Here is a 20,369-nt window from a genome sequence, read left to right on the forward strand (position 1 = left end):
GTTAAGGAGGAAGAGGAGATTAGTGTTTAACGTCCCGTCGACAACGAGGTCATTAGAGACGGAGCGCAAGCTCGGGTGAGGGAAGGATGGGGAAGGAAATCGGCCGTGCCCTTTCAAAGGAACCATCCCGGCATTTGCCTGAAGCGATTTAGGGAAATCACGGAAAACCTAAATCAGGATGGCCAGAGACGGGACTGAACCGTCGTCCTCCCGAATGCGAGTCCAGTGTCTAACCACTGCGCCACCTCGCTCGGTAGTCAAAAAGTTAAGGCACGGCCAAACAGAAACTGTGAAATGAGCAGCTTTTAAATGTCTTCTCAGCCTTGGTATTTTGCTTCTGATATTTCATCATAAAAACCAGTGAATTTTGTAACAGCTAATTTCAACTCCTCATTGTTTGCCAAAAGCAAAGTATTTAGCTGAAGAGCCTCTAACAGTGAGGCGACATCTTGTTTGGTCTTCGATCTGACTCGGAGTTCAACACTGAATCGGTCAAGACATACTTTTCGATGCTCTGCTCTCTGTGTGAGTCCCGTATTTGTGGCCAGTTCATCAGCCAACCGTTTCTTACGACGAATTCTTTTTGCTACTGGAATGTCGTATCCCTCCGATTTTTTCAGAGCAGAACGTGTTGCCTCTTCTACAATAAGATCTCGGGTTTTTGCAGTATAAAGACTAAGTGCCTCTATTTTTATAGCCTGAGTACAGTTTGCTGCTCTCAGTACGTCATTCCAACAGTAAAGATACCGTAGCAAAGAAATGTAAAATTACATACAGCAGGCTTAAGATTTTGAGCAGCACCTCTGGTGTCCAAATTTTCTTGCTGATCACGTAATTCGACAATTGCAGCGACACCCCATCAAAATTTTTCGCCAATGTTTTTACTGTAGCATAATGAGCTATCCAAAGCGTTGTTGAGAGTCTTTTAGCAAATGCTTTGCTATGTTTAATAAGAACATCCCTCTGGCTAGTGGAAGCAGAAAAAAAATGTGAAAATGGTTTCTACAGTTCCGAAAAATGTTACACAAGATACATTTTGTGCAAAGGATTGTTGGCCACTAAATTGTTCATAGCAGTATCATTGTTATAATCTTGCGAACGAGACGTCATAAAGTGCAACCGTCATTTTCAAGCTTCATAATAATTTCGTCACTTAGATCAGCGGCTTTCTTTTCCTTTTACACAGAAATATCCAACGAATACTTCTTTTACTTCCACTTTTCCGTCAGAAATTTTCACGAAACGAATCACTTCAGCCATTTGATCAACATGTGAAACGTTAGCTGTGTTATCAAACACAATACCGAAACATTTAGACGATTCAATTTCGTTTACAAACATACATTTTACGTGGTTCTCTAAAACATTTATAAATTCCTACTTCTGGCGACAAATATGACACTTTTTGAGCTTTCGCATATTCCACCTTCAAGATGTATTCTTTAAGCACTACATCATACTTTGATAGTAGTTTCATTACTTCTAAGAAATTGTCTTCGTTTATAGAGCCTCGTCATTCATCATGTCCACAAAATGCAAGGTCTTGTTTAGTCAAAAAGAAAGTTATATCCAATAACGTTGATAAAAGATGCTTCCACTTCAGATTGTTCAGATTTTCAGTATTCATTAATTACATCTACTTTTTTATGCAGTTTTAGCCTCATTTCCAAAGTCTTCCACTTTTCCAGATTTTCCAGGTGTTCATTTGTAGTTTCGTAGCCGGCGACTTTAGGGTTCAGTTTCCACCGCTTCTGAAATCCAATCGCAAATGTAGATCTTGCGTTAGTGTTACTGGTGACAGCAAACGAACGACAGCACGAGCAGTAGCGGTATTGGTTGTTGGAGAGTAAACCATCCAAAACCGCAGTATTTTCACAAAACAGTAGGCATCACCTTATAAGACCTTCCTTTGAAACGTACCGCACAACACCTTTTGTTTTCAATTGGTACTCAGATACAGTGCGAAATGGCCCTTCCCTGTTTTGGAAATATTCAATTTCTTTTTTTTTTCATCGCAGTGAGAACACGACCAAGAACAGGTATGCTCAAACGACAGGCACCTCAATTCCTGCAGTGATTCACTTATATTATTACAGTCTTTGATGGTAATCACATAATCAGTATTATCACAGTTATTTTCGGTATTTTTTCTGATCTGTGTTTATCGTGAGTTACCGTCATATCTGTGTAGTCACTGTCGTCTTCAGAAGATGAGTTAATACTATCCGAATCATTCCTTGCATCAACGAGAGAACTGGTTTCTTTTGATGAACCTTGGCTACCATCAGTTTTTGTAACATATTTGAATATGGCGCCAGACATCTTCTGAAGTGCACCAGTTTTAGCATGTTTTGCTTTTCTCTGCTTAAGTCCACTTTTTCTTTTAGATTTATGAACTCCTCGAGACATAATCAAAATATCCACGGGTGTGCTGCCGGTCTATAGTGTCCAACGGGCACAATATTTCGGCGATCATACGACCCTACAAAGAAGGTGGAGAACAAGACGAGGGCGCTTCTCAAGGACGCAGATTTACCGGAGGGTGACGCTAAGAAATTGTTACCCCAAGGTCCGGTACCGCCTAGACTATATGGACTCCCGAAGGTTCACAAAGAGGGGGTACCATCACGCCCCATTGTCAGCAACATCAGGGCACCTACATATTTGTTGGCCAAATACCTGACGAAAAATTAAGTCCTTATGTGGGTAAATGCCCTCATCACATCCGTAATTCCGTGGATTTTGTTAAACGTCTTGATAGCTTCAGGTTGGATGAGTCAGATATCATGGTGAGTTTTGACGTCGTTTCCTTGTTTACGAGGGTACCCCTGCGAGAGTCACTAGAATTGATTAGTCAGAAGTTTGACGAGAAGACCACTGAACTTTTTAGGCATGTCTTGACTTCCACGTATTTTCTTTTTAATGGAGAATACTACGAACAAACGGGGGGATTCGCCATGGGTAGCCCACTCTCACCGGCGGTAGCGAATTTGTACATGGAGAACTTCGAGGAGGAAGCCCTGTCGTCATCCGTATGGAAACCTACTTGCTTTTTCCGTTACGTGGACGACACGTTCGTCATCTGGCCACATGGTATGGATAAACTCCTTGACTTCCTTACACATCTAAACTCCATAAACCCCAACATCAAATTCACTATGGAGACTGAAACGGAGGGTAAATTACCTTTCCTTGACGTCTTGGTCAAGAGAAGGGCTGACGGCACCCTAGGTCATGGTGTGTATTGGAAGACAACGCACAATGATCTGTATTTGCACGCAGACGGCTTCCACCTCCCGTCACAGAGGAATGCGGTACTTAAAACTCTAGTAAATAGGGCGCGCACTATCTCTGACGCAGAGAGTCTACCTCAGGAATTGGAACATCTGAGAACCGTATTTCGAAAAAATGGGTACTCAGAGTGGCAGATTCAACGTGCTCTCCGCCCAACCACTGCAGCACAACCTGTTGAGATGGATAAGTCACGAGGGAGGAGGTAGGCACTGCATTTATTCCATACACAGGCGCGCTCTCGGGGAAAATAGCCCGCATTCTGAAGAAACACCGGGTCGGAACTGTGTTTTGTCCTCCAAATAAAACTCGTGCACTGGTGGGGAGCGCCAAAGATGACCTCGGTTTGAGGAAGGCCGGCGTGTACCAGATTCCTTGTCAATGTGGCAAGTCGTATATTGGTCAGACGATGCATACCGTCGAGGATCGATGCCGTGAACACCAGAGGCACACTCGACTGATGTATCCGAGCAAGTCGGCGGTCGCTGAACATTGTTTGTCGGAAAATCACGCCATGGAGTATGACCGCATGAGGATTCTGGTACAGACGTCGAGATACTGGGACAGCGTTGTTAGAGAGGCCATCGAAATTCGCACCAATGACGACCTCATAAACCGTGACTGTGGCTATAATCTTAGCAAGGCTTGGGAACCAGCGATTAGGTTAATCAAGAGTAAGTCGAGCAAACGTATAGCTGTGACGACCACGGCGGACAGAGCCATCACACCGACGTCATCTCAGACGCCGTCGCAATCTGTTCCACCGCGCGACCATGGCGCGGGGCGCGGACGGCGGAGGGAGCGCGCCGCGGGCCGAGGGTATTTAAATCGGCCGCCGCCGCGACCGAACCCAGGAAAAGAACCAGATTCGCGTGAGAGATGTCGAAGCGAACGGAGCTACGTACTGCGAATGGTGTGGCAGATCGCCGTCCGGCGGAGCTTTCTCCGTCGGCGGCCCTATCTGGCCCCCCACTTATGACGGACCACGCAACGAATGAGGACATGATGGATATCGCTATGGATGCGCTTACAGTTCCGCTTCCGGAGTCGGAAGAAGACGAGCCGTCTGCCGTACCACCACCTCGTCGGCAATCCGGCAAAAGCAGAAGAGAAGACGATACGACCCCTACCGGCGGGCGCAGCTCCCCGGCTGAGAAGCGATCGAAACGAACGCCTGCTGACGATGCTGACGGATTCACTCGCCCAAAGCGACGCCATACAGCGCGACGACGGGTGGTGTCCACCCACGAGCCGGCATCCACTGCCAACACTTTTGCTGCCCTTGAGGATGCCCCAGAGGAACCACCGCGCCCTTCCACGGCGCCAAGGAGGGATGCGCCACTTCCGCCGATCGTTCTGAAATACGAAGGGACCTTCCGGCAGCTGCAACAGCTTCTCAATAGCTGGACGACGGCAGTCTACAATGTGAAGGTCGCCGGAAGAGACATGTACAAGATTACGCTGCGCTCAGCAGACGACTACCGACGCGTGACGCAGGAGGCGTCTGAAAGGGCAATACCTTTCTTCACTCACGCCACCACACCGGACCGCGTCCTGAAGATTGTCATCCGGCATCTGCCCTTCAACATGGAGCCGGATCACATTCAAGAAGAACTCGAAGAGCTCGACTTCAGTGTCAGAACTGTGGTCAAGATGAAGCAGCCCAAATCACGTGACAACATGCCCCTGTTTCTCGTCATCGCAACCGATACAATCGAGAACAGGAAGCTCTACCAGCTCACCCGACTCGCCAACGTCTCGGTGACCACAGAAGACTTGCGCGCCAAGAGAGGCCCTGTTCAGTGCTACCGGTGCCAGGGCATCAACCATGTCGCCCGGCATTGCTCCATGCCTGAAAAATGTGTGAAGTGCGCCGGTGCACACCCAGCGAAGGACTGCCCCATCCCTCGGAAGCAGCAGCCAACGTGCGCTCTCTGTGGGGGCGCTCACGTTGCCAGCTACCGCGGCTGTGAAGCTTGGAGACGCGCCAGTGCTCGTCAGCGAGGCCAGCCAGTCGCCGCGAAACAGAAGTCTACCAAGGCTGAACCTACAATCTCCCACGCCACGGTTGTCGCCAGAGGACTGGCGCCCCGCCGACCCAACAGCGATGACGCCGACCATGCAGGCCACAGGCACGTCGCCGCAATGAAGACTCCCACACCCGCGATGTTTTTGAAGACGCAGGGGCACGACATCCACTACTAAACTGCGCCACTCCACCTGTGCAGAATTCGTCGGACCCGGAATCGGGCCCCTCCTCTGCTGCCCTACCCGTGACGTCTGGTGCACGCCCCCAACGCCGCGGCGGCCGGCGCAAGACGGGGGGTCGCACAACCAACGCCCCAGAAGAAGCCACATACAATGGCGAAGAGGTGGCCACTTCCATCGGCGCCAGAGAAGATACGGCTCCTGCCGCCTCCGCCACGGACATCGCCAGTCTGATTACTCAACTCACCGCCCTTGTGGCGAGCACAACAAAACTGCTTGATGTCCTCACGCAGCACCTGACCGCTGCACAGAAGATTGCCACTCCGGCAGCCACCAGACGCTCCTCCACTACTCATCATGGGAAGTGTTAGAGGACTTACGGTCGTCGCGTGGAACACCCTCTGTCTACGCACACAAGCTGGCGAATTTCGTCAATTTCTTCGTGATGAAGCCGTGGACATCTGTCTGCTCAGCGAAACCCGCCTTAAACCAGGCATTGTAGTCAAAGCGCCGAACTACTCCTGTTACCGTGCTGACAGGCCAACTGCCGGCGGAGGAATGGCCATCTACATACGGAATGGGATCCGTCACCACCAGATTCAACTGCCGCCGCTCGTGACTCTGGAGGCGATTGGAGTTGTCGCGCACACGTCAGCGGGAGCCATAACCTTCATTGCCATTTACAAACCACCGTCGCATCCATGGGTGGGTGCGGACTTAGAATCTCTTCTCTCCATCGGAGGCAAGCTGTTCATCGCTGGAGACTATAACTCCAAGCACGTCGCTTGGCGTTCACGACTCACCAACAGAGACGGACGCCGCGTCCTCCGAATCGTGGATCGCAATGACGCCGTGGTAGTGGGTCCCTATGATCCCACCATCTTCCCCGCTAATGGACAACCCGACATCGTCGACTTCGCGGTCGTGAAAGGCATTCCGCACCGCATCCTCGCCTCGACACGGAATGTTCTCTCCTCTGACCATGTGCCAGTTGTTTTTGACGTCGGTCTCGACCCACTGCAGTTACCCAGGCGTGGGGTGTCACTCTCTGGAGTCAACTGGGATCTCTTTCGCCACACCCTGACCGAGTCCCTAGCTGGGATGCCACCTGTCGACGACGCGGAAGCTGAAGATTCCCTCCTCCACTTCATGGACGCCGCCCTCGCCGCAGTCGAAGAAGCGGCTCCGCCCAGACGCGAGCGCCACGACCACTCTCGACAGCTGCCCCCCGATCTCCTTGCACAAATTGCCGAGAAGAACAGAGTGTACCGCGAATGGCAGCGTACACGGAACCCCGCCACCAAACGGCAACTCAACCGTATGCGGCGCGAAATCACGGTGGCTGTGGACAATCACCGCAACCGGGAGTGGGCTAGCCGTGTGGCGACTCTTCAGCCTGACGACGGGTCTGCCTGGAGGACCGCGAAACACTTCCTACGGCGAACGCAGCGTATGCCGCCTCTCCGAACTGCAACCGGAACTGTCTGTGAACCAAACGCGAAGGCTGATGCCCTCGCCGATGTTTTTGAAGAGAACTTCAAGCCTGTAGAGGATCCACTGGACGCAGAACATGAAGAGATGGTCGCTGCCCGGCTCCCTCGCTATCTGGAAACGGAGGGCGATGATGACATAGAGGCCACAACTCCTGAAGAAGTCTCGGCGGCTCTGAAGGCCCTCAATCCAAAGAGAGCTGCAGGCCCTGATGACGTCTCCACTGCCATGCTGAAACAACTGCCTGAGGACGCCTCTACTCACCTGGCTGCAATCTTCAACAAGATCTTTCGCACTGGTCACTTTCCCCTGCAGTGGAAGCATGCTGAGATTGTGGCTATTCCTAAGATGGGAAAAGATCTCCGGCAGGCGAAGAGCTATCGCCCGATTAGTCTGCTGCCTGCCATCTCGAAAGTTTTCGAGCGCATCTACCTGAAGAGGCTACAGCAACACGTCACCGCCGAAGCTCTACTCCCAGATGCCCAGTTCGGCTTCCGTAAGGGCCACTCTACGGAGCACCAACTTCTCCGACTCGTGGAAGAAGCCTTCGATTCCCTGGAGAGGCGCGAATACTTCGGAGCAGTCTTCCTTGATGTCTCGCGCGCTTTTGACAGCGTCTGGCACGATGGGCTGGTCTTCAAACTTCTCGAAATGGGGGTCCCTGGATCCCACATCCGTCTGCTACGGTCCTTCCTCGATGGACGGACTTTTCACGTCCGTGCAGAAACTGGCCTGTCGACAGTCTGTCCCATCAGAGCAGGCGTGCCACAAGGGTCGGTCTTGGGGCCGATCCTGTACACGCTCTACACGGCTGATACGCCGACGGTCCCTCGTGTGCATCTAGCACTGTACGCCGACGACACTGCGCTCTACTCACGAAGTATGCGCGCGGACACACTTCGCCAGAGGTTGCAGCACGCTGTCGACACCCTAGCCGATTGGGCCGTCAAGTGGAAACTGCAGTTCAATGGCGCCAAGACGCAATTTTTCATTGCAACCCGTCGTGTCATCCCAGCCGCTCTGCCCCCACTCGTCGTTGGAGGCAGTCCTGTCAACTGGCGACCGACAGCGCAGTATCTTGGGGTCACCATAGATCGCCGCCTCACCTGGGGCCCACACGTGAAGGGCGTCGTAAACAAAGCAAGGGGTCGACTTCTCCAGCTCTACCCCCTGCTCAACCCGACGTCGACTCTTCCTCCGCGACTGGGCGTCACGTTGTACAGGGCGCTAATCCGCCCTGTCTTCGATTACGCGGCTGTCGTCTGGGGGAATGCGGCAGACGACCACCTGAAGAAACTACAATCTCTGCAGAACAGGGCTCTCCGCCTCGCGCTGCACCTGCCGCGGGACTTCCCATCTGGACCACTGCACGACCTCGCTGAGGTCCGCAAAGTCAAGGACCACGTCCGTATGGTTGCCCGCCGCTTCTACGAACGGGCGCGGCAATCCGAGAACCGGTACATACGCTCTCTGGGGCAGAAGATACGGCGCAATGCCAACACACGCTGGCCCCAGCTCCTTACGGCATAGGCTGTAACTGAAGAAGAAGACAGAGTGGAAACAACCAGAAGCCAATCACTTCTAGAAGACGCACCACCAGAATAAATAGGAGGCAAAACATGTATATGTTGCGAACTCCGCTTTACTCGAAGACTGAAGTTTCTTCGCGAAGAAGCCACGCAGTGACCGAACCCAGTTCCCTCTGAGCAGCCATAGCGTACGGATCTCCGTGCCGGCACGTTCACAGGAGCTCAGTCCGTCAGTTCATCTGATGATGGCGACATGTACGATCGCCGAAATATTGTGCCCGTTGGACACTATAGACCGGCAGCACACCCGTGGATTTTTTGATTATCAAATACGCCGGGAGAAACTCAAGAATCCTTGAGACATATTTAGTTTATTAGGTATTTGGTATACCAACCCACAAAAAAGTACTCTCAATTAGTATAGCCGACCTCATATATACGTCACTTCGTGAAAATGACGTGATGGAAGGCAGTGACACACATATACTAAATATTTTTTAGTTTCAAGGAAAGTATTAGCGTAGTGCTTCCTAGCTACTTGAGAACTGCCTGTTTACTACTGTATCTTCTGTTTGCATGCATTTAAAGTTAATATGAATAATTAAGAAGTTTCATTTTAATGTTGATCTCACGCGTACATTTATTTTACAATCCCCCTTCAAAAACTTATAAACGAGGTTCTACTCTATGCGGTCGACTGTCCGCATAAACAAGTTTTCCGAACACCCATTTCCCCTAATTAGTTTTGATGTACTTAGTCCATCATAAAGGTTGCTCCATTAACAGCTTATTTCCACAGAATGAAACGAAATATTCCTTGCTGTGCGATTTGCAAAGCGCAGGATTACATACCAAGAATAATAGGATATCATTACAAACAGTTTCGCATAGCATTAGTCATCCACTTTCTGAAGTTACATGAGATGAATTACGACATGTTTTTCCTTGGATAGCATGTCGGATACATAAAACTTTGTAAATGCCGTGTGGCTAGGGCCTCCCGTCGGGAAGACAGTTCGCCTGGTGCTAGTCTTTCGAGTTGACGCCATGTTGGCGACTTGTGTGTTCAAATGGTTCAAATGGCTCTGAGCACTATGGGAATTAACATCTGAGGTCATCAGTCCCCTAGACTCAGAACTACTCAAACCTAACTAACCTAAGGACAGCACACACATCCATGCCCGAGGCAGTATTCGAACCGGCGACCGTTGCGGTCGCGCGGTTCCATACTTTAGCGCCTAGAACCGCTCGGCCACACCGGCCGGCGAAACTAGATAAAGATAAAAATAAATTCCTATCTATACGCAACTGGTGGCTATGTTTTTCAGCCTGAATTATATCGCAGTTCCTGATGCGACGACAATCATGTATACAATATTGATATATTTTGTTAAAATCATTAAACTATCTTATCAACTTACCTTTGTTTTAGTTTTTTACAAGATATCTTTTTAGTTCTTTTGTAACACACTATGGAAATAATAATGATTCACTTCACTCCAATCAGAGTTCACAACACGAAAGAAACAAAAAATGAAACAGTCGACAAGCTACGACGATTTTGGGGGAAGCGCGATCGTACCGTAGAGCTATGAGAATAAAAACAACAGAAAGCAGGCCAAAAGCGCTCTGCCCAACCTATAGTGAGCTCAAACTCTGAACTCCCTGCTTTGTGCCTTCTATCACAGCTGCCAACTGCCAATAGAAGCGATCTATTGTTCGGCACCAACCACGGTTTTTTTTTTTTTTTTTTTTTTTTAAATACTAGAATTTATTCTAACAGTGGCATCTGTGGTATTTGAAGGTGGGTGTTGCACCGAAGTTTCAAGGTTGCATTTTTGAGACGCTTACACGTTCATCAGTGTTCTGCCAAAAGGTAGGTTTTCACATGGTAGTTCTCCAGGCTGTCCGGTCTTCTGCCATCCTCTTCAGGTCTGCATAATTTCCTCTTCCCATTATGTCGCCTATCATCTTGTATCTCCTTCTTCCTCTCAGACTTCTCCCACAAACCAATCCTTCCAAAGCATCTGCTAGCAAGCACTCCCTTCTCAATAAATGTCGCAACCCGTTCTTTTCCCTTTCTCTTACAACCTTCAGCAGACATCTTCTCTCACTAACCCTTACCAATACTCTTTCATTACTCATTCTTTCCATCCAGGTTATTCTCTCCATTCTCTTCCACATCCACATCTCAAATGCTTCTAACCTTTTTCCATCCTCTCGTCTCAGCGTCCATGTTTCTGCCCCATATAGTGCCACACTCCAGACAAAACATTTGCCAAGCGTTTTCCTTAGACTTTTATCTAATTAGCTACATAAGAGTCTCCTTCGCTCGCAGAGCTACCAGGTACTACAGGCAGGTGTGTACGAGTACTCGAGGCTGCGCCGTCTCCCAGGTAGATGACGTAGGACAGCAAGCCCCTTGAGTTTATTTCGAACCCAGCTGCGTTTTTGAGTCCGTTGGACACGTGTAAGAAAAGGGAATATACGAAGGTTAAAATTATTGGGAGTTGGGCAACACCACGCACTACGAATTCTTTCCAGTAACTGTGCTAGGATGCAGTACACAAGATTGGTTCAAATGGCTCTGAGCACTATGGGACTTAACTTCTAAGGTCATCAGTCCCCTAGAACTTAGAACTAATGAAACCTAACTAACCTAAGGACATCACACACATCCATGCCCGAGGCAGGATTCGAACCTGCGACCGTAGCGGTCGCGCGGTTCCAGACTGTAGTGCCTCGAACCGCTCGGCCACTTCGGGCGGCGCACAAGATTGTTGCTGCCCTATTGTACCACGTTCAAACGAGAGATTCCTCAAACTGCGATTACACCATTGTTCTAGCCCCGTGAAACATTTCTACCGTAGCAGGTAACCAGCAAGAAAAGTGAGTTGTCGGTACTGTACGAGACGCTGTCCCCCGTACCACCAATCCTCGCCCAGAAGTAGTCTTTCCCCTCTCTCCGAAAATCTCACTGAGGTGAGTTCATTATAGACATACAGAGTATACACTTGTGTCAGTTATTCTACCTAGTCTCGGAGTCACAAACAGGATTTTAATCAAAAGAAAGAAACAACGGTTACTTAAAATGGTTCAAATGGCTCTGAGCACTATGGGACTTAACATCTGAGGTCATCAGTCCCCTAGAACTTAGAACTACTTAAACCTAACTAACCTAAGGACATCACACACATCCATGCCGGAGGCAGGCTGGCTCTGAGCACTATGGGACTCAACTGCTGAGGTCATTAGTCCCCTAGAACTTAGAACAAGTTAAACCTAACTAACCTAAGGACATCACAAACATCCATGCCCGAGGCAGGATTCGAACCTGCGACCGTAGCGGTCGCGCGGTTCCAGACTGTAGCGCCTGGAACCGCTCGGCCACTCCGGCCGGCGGAAGTGTTCAGCCACATGTGAAACGCCAACCACGACCTGGAACAAATGATGATGCCCAAGTAGGTGTTTTAGCTGCTGTCGCGGCTAATCCGCACATCAGAAGCAGACAAACTGCGCGAGAATCAGGAATCTCAAAAACGTCGGTGTTCAGAATATTACATCAACATCGATTGCACCCGTAGTATATTTCTATGCACCAGGAATTGCATGGCGACGACTTTCAACGTCGTGTACAGCTCTGCCACTGGGCACAAGAGAAATTACGGGACGATGATGGATTTTTTGCACGCGTTCTATTTAACGACGGAACGTCATTCACCAACGGCGGTAACGTAAACCGGCATAATATGCACTATTGGGCAACGGAAAATCCACGATGGCTGCGACAAGTGGAACATCAGCGACCTTGGCGGGTTAATGTATGGTGCGGCATAATGGGAGAAAGGATAATTGGCCCCCATTTTATCGATGGCAGTCTAAATGGTGCAATGTATGCCGATTTCCTACGTAATGTTCTACCGGTGTTACTACACGATGTTTCACTGCATGACAGACTGGCGATGTACTTCTAACACTATGAATGTCCGGCGCATAGCTCGCGTGCCGTTGAAGGGGTATTGAATAGCATATTTCATGACAGGTGAATTGGTCGTCGAAGCACAATACCATGGCCTGCACGTTCACCGGATCTGACGTCCGCAGATTTCTTTCTGTGGGGAAAGTTGAAGGATATTTGCTATCGTGATGTACCGACAACGCTTGACAACATGCGTCAGCGCATTGTCAATGCATGTGCGAACATTACGGAAGACGGACTACTCGCTGTTGAGAGGAATGTCGTTACACGTATTGCCAAGTGCATTGAGGTTGGCAGACATCATTTTGAGCATTTATTGCATTAATGTGGTATTTACAGGTAATCTCGCTGTAACAGCATGCGTTCTTAGAAATGATAAGTTCACAAAGATACATGTATCACATTGGAACAACCGAAATAAAATGTTCAAGCGTACGTACGTTCTGTATTTTAATTTAAAAAACCTACCTGTTACCAACTGTTCGTCTAAAACTGTGATCCATATGTTTGTGACTATTACAGCGCCATCTATCACAAAGCGAAAAAAAGTGGTCCAACTGAAACATTCATATTTCTTTACGTACTACACGAATATGTAATAAAAAATGGGGGTTCCTATTCCTAAAAACGCAGTTGATATCCGTTTGACCTACGGTAGCGCCATCTAGCGGGCCAACCATAGCGCCATCTGGTTTCCCCCTTCAAGCTAGACAAGTTTCGTCCTTTGTAGTTTTTTCGTTTGATGCTTATTTCGTGAGATATTTGGCCTCGTCACGATCAATGGGCCACCCTGTATAATAAAGAACAGATTTTATGTCCTCCATATAAATTATTAATATTAGCTGTACATAAATCATTGACTGAAAATAAAAGAAAAAGGGCTATATTTAAGCGCCGAGAATACTTTCCTTTCCAAAAACTTTATATTACAATTTTGCTGTCCACTTTACTTTGCTTCGAGCAATGTAAACTCACTGATTATGAAAATGAAGTCAAATTTAGCACGTGTGTGTTATTCTGTCAACAAGATAGTTAAATTTGATAGTCTGCCTGTGACGTTCGTCTTGTTTCGGGCCATATTTTACTCACTAATTTTAACATCATATTGGGACGCTGCAGTTACCCGAATAACTCGGTGTCTTAAGCACCACAAGAACGGTCCCACACCCTGCGAGCACTGGCTGCGACAATGGCCGCGCCATACGCACCGAAGTGCTCTGAGGAACGACGGGTAAGCCGGGAAAGTGAGGCCTACCCGAAGACTGAGCACCTGGAGTCGTCGGTGCGTTGGAGGAGTACGAAGACGTGCTGCGCCAGCCGCCAGACGTCCTCTGCCTCACCGCGCTGCAGACAACGTTCGTCGGTATCCTGCATCGCATATAGGGCACAGTGTGGAGTCTATCGCATGGATGTCGTACAATCGTCGTCGAGTGACTATCTTGCGACTGATTAATGTATGCCATTCGCTGTCGGGCGTGGTCGGCACTTGGATGGGTGACCATCCAGGCCGCCATGCGCTGTTGCCATTTTTCGGGGTGCACTCAGCCTCGTGATGCCAATTGAGGAACTACTCGACAAATTAGTAGCGGCTTCGGTCAAGAATACCATCATAGCGACCGGGAGTGTGGTGTGTTGGCCCCACGCCCCTCCTATCCGCTTCCTCCACTGAGGATGACACGTCGGTCGGATGGTCCCGGTAGGCCACTCGTGGCCTGAAGACGGAGTGCATTCGTCGCGAGGAGAGGCGTATGGACAGCCCGTCAGATCTCTCTCCAATCCGTCGTTGGGTATTTAAGCTCGATAACATTGCTGCCATGATGACGCCCGAAGTGTCGATATATCTCACGGGCTGTGGGGAGCCTTGTAGAAAGTATTTGTAGCTGAACATAATTAAAATCAACAAACAATTGTGTGATGTGAGAAAGAGAAGGCAATATTGTGCCTATCGCCACCGGCCGTACAGAGAATGGCGGAAGAAGTACGTCCAGGACCACCGACGTGATGGCGTGTTGCAGTTGGTTTCAGATCCGTAGCGTCGCTCGCAGGTATAGAGCGAAAGCCTTGTTCCGCACATTCGTGAGATTAAATCGTCCAGAATGGTAAACAAAAAAGCATCGCACGACGTCCACTGTTGTAAATGCACAGTGCAGAGCGTCCAGCTTCCCTCCGACGTGCATAATCTTGGTTTTATTCGCGATGACCTTGGTAACCGCCGCCACGTCGTATGTAGTAACAAGGGTAAACATGTTACGTGCTTCGTTCTCCGACAGGACAAGTATCATCAAGTCGCCAGCATATGCACGACACGTGAAGGAACTCGCACGGAATCAGACGCCAGTAAGAGTCCGTCGAAGAGTCTGCATCAGCTATTGCAAACAGCGTCATGGACAAGGGGCATCCTTGCCTAAGTGAGCTGCAAGCAAGAATCGCGGGCCAACGTTCAGCAGCCAACACGTGATCTCTTAATCTACCCGATCCAGTCTGCTCGCCAAGTGGCTAATAAAAAACTTGTAGCCCTCACGCTGCCCGTAGATCTTTTCCCACGTGTCTGTTAGTGTCATGTTTCTGCAGGCAGTGTGCAGTGCACAGCAGGAGCTAAAATCTTGAGGGAGGGGGGGCTTGATCTTTCGATGTGAGAAAACAACTAAAATCCTCTCTTACCAGTATGTGATCATATCTACCATGGAATAGGGGGGCAATTTCCTTCGAGTAGAATTCCGCACGCGCCCGTCGTTTGTCAGATCCGGAGGGTGCATAGATGTTGACAATACGAATGCCGTTCACGGTCATCGCCGAAGGGAGATAATCGACGTCACACACCGGAATCCCTTCCCGATCTAAATATCGCCGTATTACGTCCTACGTCTGGAGTGGGCGCTGAGAAAGTGTTATAATCAAGCTTGTCGGGAAAGGAAGCATAGCATGTTCCCTGCACCAGCAGAATATCCACATCCATGGCATAAATCATCTCGCGGAAATGATGCATCTTTGCAAGCGATTGGGCGGTGTTAATGTTCACTGTTACCATCTTGTGTGTTTGTTCCGTTGCCGTCGTCATTCTCGTGTCATGTCACTGTAAATTCCCAAGGCTTTAGTCCACTATTTGTGCTCACAGGGTTGCCCGCCAACGGGTTACCTCCGTTGCTTTCGTTCTGTGATGTGCGTCCTGTAAGTGAGCAGTCATCAAGTGGGGATGCAAATTCCGGTATCCCTTCGACTGGTTCTACCCACTCACATTGGTGATCAATCCCAGAAACACCCTCTGCTGTATTCCGGTGTCGCTGACTCCTCCGTCGGCAGTACTGGGTCAGACGGTGCCAATGAAGCGGGGCCGTCTGAAAGACAGGACATCTGATCACCATCTGAAGGAAGCCTTTCAACGTCCTCCAAAGCCACGTGTATCATGTCAGACGCCTCTTCGGGTCGAATAACTTCCGTGTCCCCTAGACTAGGGGAGGATGTGTCAGCCGAACCGTGGCGACGCTTTTAGCGACTCTTGGTTGTTTGCGCGCCCTGCGCTCTGCCGCCTTGGGCGACGCCTGACATTGATTCATCCGACGCCCGTTGATCCGTTGCTGCCGCCATAGTCTCGACCTCACTTCCATGCCGCGAGGGTGCGGAAGGTTCCTCCCTCATCTGCCGTGAGGTGGGTGTAGGGGCATCCTCCATGCTCCCCTAATTCGGTCCACTCTTGCATCAATACGTCCGTGTCAGGCTCCGAACGCGGCAACACCTCCCGGCATGTCATCGGCAGTTGCGTGGGAACTTCTCGCTGTGACACTCCTCCACGTGGCAGTTGCATGACGCGGCGCTATATGCACTCCGAGCGGATATGTCCTTCTCCACCATAACCAAAACATGTGCGCGGCTGGCCATCGTAAATCACAATAGCTCGACATCCTCTAATATATGAATATAAAGGGATACGTTTGTTAAGGATAGTCCACACCTGTCGGACGCCATTTAGCACAGGACAGGTGCTAAAACCCGCCCAGCGTTCGGGTGTATGACTGAGTACCGTCCCATTTCGTCGCAGCTATTCGGTAACCATCGATTCTGGTACCTGAAACGGCAGTTCAAAGATCCGAATGACCCTCACTCCCAAGCCTGAAGGAGCTACTGTTACATCGCTGATATGGCCATCAGAGTGTCGAAATTTAAATCCCTTCGGCGCGGTGGCGATAGTTCTTTCACATGCAACTTTATCGGTCGCCTTGACGTACACTGTGCTGCTTACTATGGATAGGTGTATCCCAACTAGGTCTGTAGCAGGTAAACTAATTTCTTCCCTCAAAAAACGCTCTACGTCAAAAGCCATGCGTCTGGATTAGTTGTCAAACGTAAATTGGAGCGTAGTCTTTCTAAAATTATGTGCCATGGCGATCTATTCAGACAACAACAGGCGCGAGTGTCAGCCGTGTAGCCGCGCGGGATTAGCCGAGAGGTCTTATGCGCTGCAGTCATGGGCTGTGCGGCTGCTCCTTGCGGAGGTTCGAGTCCTCCCTCGGGCATGGGTGTGTGTGTTTGTCCTTAGGATAATTTAGGATAAGTAGTGTGTAAGCTTATGGACTGATGACCTTAGCAGTTTATTCCCATAAGATTTCACACACATTTGAACATATTTTTGTCAGCCGTGTAAACACTTCGTGTTCCAGCCGCGCCAACAGGCCGGAGCCGCGCCACTGCCTAACGCAGACAGTGAATGCCGATCCTGCCAGGCACGATTCACCATCTCCGCTTTAGTTAATACAGATCATGCAGAGTATATGAGTACGTCTGAAACTTTCATTTTCGATTTTCTCTAAAACCGTTGATAGTTACGTCTTCTTGCTTGCATATGCTGACGGCCGGAGTGGCCGAGCGGTTAAAGGCGCTACAGTCTGGAACCGCACGACCGCTACGGTCGCAGGTTCGAATCCTGCCTCGGGCATGGATGTGTGTGATGTCCTTAGGTTAGTTAGGTTTAAGTAGTTCTAAGTTCTAGGGGACTTATGACCACAGCAGTTGAGTCCCATAGTGCTCAGAGCCATTTGAACCATTTGAACAAATGTTTGCGGCACTGTCACGTCACGTCACGCTCACGAAGGATGAGAGTCACAAAACGTTTTTTGACATCCAGTTGTCATTTATCGACGGTTTTCGAGAGACACTCGTTAATCGTGAACTCTTGAGATATAAAAGAAAATATTATAAAAAATAATAGTAGGTACATCCTAGTGTGGTAGGCCAGTAACATACTTTTTCGATAATTTCGAACAAGAGTTGAAAGTTTGGGTGAATTACTTCGCATTTTACCTTCATTAATTTACAAAAATACGAACAAGAGATTGTCTGTCTCAGCTGAACACAAGAAAAAAAAACTGCGTCCTCTGTGTTATCCACCACGCTCGGGTTGGCTAATTGTGCAGACGCGAAAAAGGGAACGGCGTTCAATGTCATCTGTGTTTTTTCGTTCAACTCGGTTTACGGAAACTTTCAACTCGATCGACTCAGCTGGGCGAAAACCCGCTGCGTGCAGCGCCTTGTGGGGCGAGGCTGGCCGCACGCTGGCAACACTGCACCCCGCCACTGAATAAGTGAATCTGTTGACAACGATCTAGCATTTCTAGATAATAAAGATTTAGATTCAGAACGTTATCGCGTGTTTCCGAAAATTATGCTCAAAGAGACTAAAGCAGTTTATTAGAAAATTCATTAAGCAGCTCCCAAAAAGGTTATCCACTAACCTGAATCATTTTAAGAAGCTCTAGTATTTCAGTCCTAAGATATGCCTGTCATAAGCAACAAAAGTGAATTTCAAATATTTTTCATTCATGGATATTTGCATAAAAATTATATGGGTATTATTAAGAATCGGCTACGGCCTTGCCGCAGCGGATACACCGGTTCCCGTGAGATCACCGAAGTTAAGCGCTGTTGGGCGTGGCTGGCACTTGGATGGGTGACCATCCAGCCGCCATGTGCTGTTGCCATTTTTCGGGGTGCACTCAGCCTCGTGATGCCAATTGAGGAGCTACTCGACCGAATAGTAGCTGTTTCGGTCAAGAATACCATCATAGCGACAGGGAGTGCGGTGTGTTAACCCCACGCCCCTCCTATCCGCTTCCTCCACTGAGGATGACACGGCGGTCGGATGGTCCTGGTAGGCCACTCGTAGCCTGAAGACGGAGTTCATAAGTTCATATCGATGTGTCGACAGAAGTGCCGACACAGTGTGATTTGAGGGGACCGCAATGCACGCTACAACACACGAAGGATGGCGTGACGTCTGAAACAGGATACGTAATGAATGCTATAAAGAAAAGTACGTAGCTTTTGGAATACTTAACTTTAATCCATCCTTGTTGTATACATCGTTCTTGATGAGACATGCTTTATACGATAAGTATCAATTGCTGTGTAAGGCTAATGGCGCCTTGCTAGGTCGTAACCATGGACTTAGCTGAAGGCTATTCTAACTATCTGCTCGGCAAAGGAGCGAGGCTTCGTCAGTGTAGTCGCTAGCAAAGTCGTCCGTACAACTGGGGCGAGTGCTAGTCCGTATCTCGAGACCTGCCTTGTGGTGGCGCTCGGTCTGCGATCACACAGTGGCGACACGCGGGTCCGACATGTACTAATGGACTGCGGCCGATTTAAAACTACCACCTAGCAAGTGTGGTGTCTGGCGGTGACACCACATTCCTCCCCCGCAAATCGGCGAACGGTCGTGTTATAAGGCTTCCGCCCGCCGTGGGGAGGACCCCATGTTGACGTATGCGATGAGGTGGGGAGCCTAACAACAGGCGAGGCTGTGCCACCCGCACCCGGCCATTCGGTCCGAGGGGAGCTAGGAAACGCCTGAAAACCTAGTCCAGGGTGCACGTCAACATGCGGTGTATGCGCCCGTAAAGAGACAGGAGGGGCCGAAGGGTCGACCTCCATTGCGTCGGGGTACCCGACGCGCGAAGACGCCATGTGGTCCGGAGCGGGCAAGAGTTCAATGGCGGAGGACAGCTGGTCACGGGAAGCGATCGGCGGCGCGTGACCCAGGGAGGCGCTTGGCGGTTGCAGCGAAGCGTCCACTGCGGGCGGCGCCGGCGGGAGACCAAGCGCCATGGGGCAAAATGGAAGGTAGCGTCGGTAACACCTGGGGATGAGGCGAGCCAGTAGATGGGTCCCCAGGGCGCTGACCGGACGGCACCGTCGCTGAAAGCAGACGGGGAGCGGCAGAACCCGTGCGACGACAGAGGCGCAGCTGATTGAGATGCCGATGCACCTAACCAGAGGCCCCCAAAACCAAATACATCGCGTGGCCGAGGCAGCGAAGAATGCGCCCTGCGAGCCAACGCCGTGAACCCCGATAGTTGCGATAGAATACAACGTCGCCTGGAGCAAAAGCAGGAGTCTGCCGCTGCACAGGAACCTGATGCGGCGGATGCAGCAAAGACATCAAGGTTCGATGAGGACGACCGTGGAGCAACTCAGCCGGCGAGCAACCATCTCGGGGCTGAGAGCGATACGAAGACAAAAAGAGCAACAACGCGTCCTCCCGAGAATGCGACTCTCAACTTCAACATCTGTGACTTGAAAGTCCGGACCAATCGTTCAGGGACACCGTTTGACTGAGGCGAAAACGGCGCGGATGTCAGATGTTGAATACCATTGGCCTTGCAGAAAGACTGAAATTCTGCGGACATGAATTGTGGGCCATTGTCGGAAACAATAGTCTGCGGAAGACCTTCAATGCAAAAGATAGCAGACAACGCTTGGATGGTGGCAGATGACGTCGTGGAAGACATCCGGACAACAAAAGGAAAATTACTGAAAGAATCCACCACAACCAACCATCGAGCATTCTAGAATGGACCAGCAAAATCGATGTGCAAGCGTTG

The 20,369-nt window shown here is 49.7% G+C and overlaps 1 pseudogene; it reads left to right on the forward strand.

Annotated features, from left to right (window-relative positions):
- The first annotated feature begins 18,353 nt into the window (after positions 1 to 18,353).
- Positions 18,354 to 18,470, forward strand: LOC126419958 (5S ribosomal RNA; annotated as a pseudogene).
- The last annotated feature ends 1,899 nt before the right edge of the window (positions 18,471 to 20,369 follow it).

Source organism: Schistocerca serialis, chromosome 9 (assembly GCF_023864345.2).
Source record: "Schistocerca serialis cubense isolate TAMUIC-IGC-003099 chromosome 9, iqSchSeri2.2, whole genome shotgun sequence".
In the NCBI taxonomy this organism is placed as follows: domain Eukaryota; kingdom Metazoa; phylum Arthropoda; class Insecta; order Orthoptera; family Acrididae; genus Schistocerca; species Schistocerca serialis.